Here is a 3,295-nt window from a genome sequence, read left to right on the forward strand (position 1 = left end):
TAGCATTTAAATGCCCAAATGCAAGTTACATATGATTTAATTCAATGACTTTATGATGACCTAGAAAATTGTGAACCAATTTTGTCAGAGGTTCTAACCCAAGACAAAAATGATGGACATTTTAGAGGGGCATTTCAGGTTCATTGAAAATGATTTTAGTAAACCCTAGTTGTTTCAGGGGGGTGCTGGGGGTTCTGTCATCCCCATTTCAAGTTTCTGAGAAATTTAAACATGATGCACACATGAAGGGCTAGCCTAGTGCATACCAGAACTAGGGATGTGACACACTTGTCATTTGAGAGCATCCCATCCTCCGAGGACTTTGAGCGAAAATCATCGAGTGAGGAAAACCCAAACCCAAACACCTGCAAACCCAAAGTGATTGAGCATTACTGAAGAGATTGATCCTGCGTGGATCCGACGGTTGTTACCTTTGAAGACTGTGCTGCTTCCAGACGGTTAGGCGTCATGGTCTAGAGCATCCAAGAGGAATTGTGGATCGCCGAGTGACCGAGATTGTGAAGGTTCGGAAGTCACCTGAAGACTTACCACGAGTGATTGGGCGAGGTCTGTGTGACCTTAGCTCAAGGAGAATACGGTGAGGACTGTGTGTCCTCAGGTTTAAATACCTAGCCACTCCAACCAGATGTACAACGGAGACAGCAGTTGGAACTGGTCTACCAAATCATTGTCTTCACCAAGCTTACTGGTTCTATTTCCTCAACTCTTCCATTTCCTCATTACAGTTGTTGTGTGCTTGTTCATATCTGTTTGAAGACTTTGACTCAAGACTTTCTCAATTTCCTCAGTTCAATTTCTTCAGTCTGTTTGTCTTCATCCTGTGCTATCCTGTGTTTACGCCTTCTGTACTCTATGCTTGTCTTCATTTCATCATGATGACCATGCTTGTGTTCTATTATGTTTACTTTTGAGTACTTATTCCACTGCAAGTAGTTCTTCCCTATGGAATTTCCTCACCGGCAAATTCCTCAGTGAAGAATTCATAAAAATTGCCTATTCACCCCCCCTCTAGTCGATATAACGCACTTTCAAAGTGGGTGACTGAGCTCGTTGATCAGAGATGGTTATGTTTCCTAGCCAAAGACATGAGTTGTCATTTCATCAACGGGATCACATCATTAGGAGAATGATGTAATTGACTTGACCCATTCCGTTAGCTTAGCACATGATCGTTTAGTATTCTGCTATTGCTTTCTTCATGACTTATACATGTTTCTGTGACTATGAGATTATGCAACTCCCGTTTACCGGAGGAACACTTTGTGTGCTACCAAACATCACAACGTAACTGGGTGATTATAAAGGTGCTCTAAGGTGTCTCCAAAGGTACTTGTTGGGTTGGCGTATTTCGAGATTAGGATTTGTCACTCCGATTGTCGGAGAGGTATCTCTGGGCCCACTCGGTAATGCACATCACATAAGCCTTGCAAGCATTGCAACTAATGAGTTAGTTGCGAGATGATGTATTACGGAACGAGTAAAGAGACGTTCCGGTAATGAGATTGAACTAGGTATTGAGATACCGACGATCGAATCTCGGGCAAGTAACATACCGATGACAAAGGGAACAACGTATGTTGTTATGCGGTTTGACCGATAAAGATCTTCGTAGAATATGTGGGAGCCAATATGAGCATCCAGGTTCCGCTATTGGTTATTGACCGGAGACGTGTGTCGGTCATGTCTACATAGTTCTCGAACCGGTAGGGTCCGCACGCTTAAAGTTTCGATGACAGTTATATTATGAGTTTATATGTTTTGATGTACCGAAGGTAGTTCGGAGTCCTGGATGTGATCACAGACATGACGAGGAGTCTCGAAATGGTCGAGACATGAAGATTGATATATTGGACGACTATATTCGGACACCGGAATGGTTTCGGGGGTTATCAGATATATATCGGAGTACCGGGAGGTTACCGGAACCCCCGGGGGTTTAATGGGCCTACATGGGCCTTAGTGGAGAAGAGGAGAGGCGGCTAGGGCAGGCCGCGCATCCCCTCCCACTCATGTCTGAATTGGACAAGGAGGGGGGGCGCCGCCCTTTCCTTCCTCTCTCTCTCCTCTTTCCCCCTTCTCCTAATCCAACAAGGATGGCAGGGAGTCCTACTCCCGGTGGGAGTAGGACTCCTCCTGGCGCGCCCCTCTCCTGGCCGGCCACCTCTCCCCCATTGCTCCTTTATATACGCGGGCAGGGGGCACCCCAAAGACACAATAATTGACCATTGATCTTTTAGCCGTGTGCGGTGCCCCCCTCCAGCATAGTCCACCTCGATAATATCGTAGCGGTGCTTAGGCGAAGCCCTGCGTCGGTAGAACATCATCATCGTCACCATGCCATCGTGCTGACGAAACTCTCCCTCAACACTCGGCTGGATCGGAGTTCTAGGGACGTCATCGGGCTGAACGTGTGCTGAACTCGGAGGTGCCGTGCGTTCGGTACTTGATCGGTCGGATCGTGAAGACGTACGACTACATCAACCGCGTTGTGCTAACGCTTCCGCTTTCGGTCTACGAGGGTACGTGGACACACTCTCCCCTCTCGTTGCTATGCATCACCATGATCTTGCGTGTGCGTAGGAATTTTTTTGAAATTACTACGTTCCCCAACATTATAAATGTTTATTATTCATGCTAGAATTGTATTAACCGGAAACTTAGTACATGTGTGAATACATAGACAAATAGAGTATCCCTAGTATGCCTCTACTTGACTAGCTCGTTAATCAAAAATGGTTAAGTTTCCTGACCATAGACATGTGTTGTCATTTTATGAACAGGATCACATCATTAGAGAATGATGTGATGGACAAGACCCATCCGTTAGCTTAGCATAATGATCGTTTAGTTTTATTGCTATTGCTTTCTTCATGACTTATGTATATTCCTCTGACTATGAGATTATGCAACTCCCGAATACCGGAGGAACACTTTGTGTGCTATCAAACGTCACAACGTAACTGGGTGATTATAAAGATGCTCTACAGGTGTCTCCGAAGGTGTTTGTTGAGTTGGCATAGATCAAGATTAGGATTTGTCACTCCGTGTATCAGAGAGGTATCTATGGGCACTCTCGGTAATACTCATCACTATAAGCCTTGCAAGCAATGTGACTAATGAGTTAGTTGCGGAATGATGCATTACGGAACGAGTAAAGAGACTTGCCGGTAACGAGATTGAACTAGGTATGAAGATACCGACGATTGAATCTCAGGCAAGTAACATACCGATGACAAAGGGAATAACGTTTGTCGTTATGCGGTTTGACCGATAA

Source organism: Aegilops tauschii, chromosome 7 (assembly GCF_002575655.3).
Source record: "Aegilops tauschii subsp. strangulata cultivar AL8/78 chromosome 7, Aet v6.0, whole genome shotgun sequence".
Taxonomy (NCBI): domain Eukaryota; kingdom Viridiplantae; phylum Streptophyta; class Magnoliopsida; order Poales; family Poaceae; genus Aegilops; species Aegilops tauschii.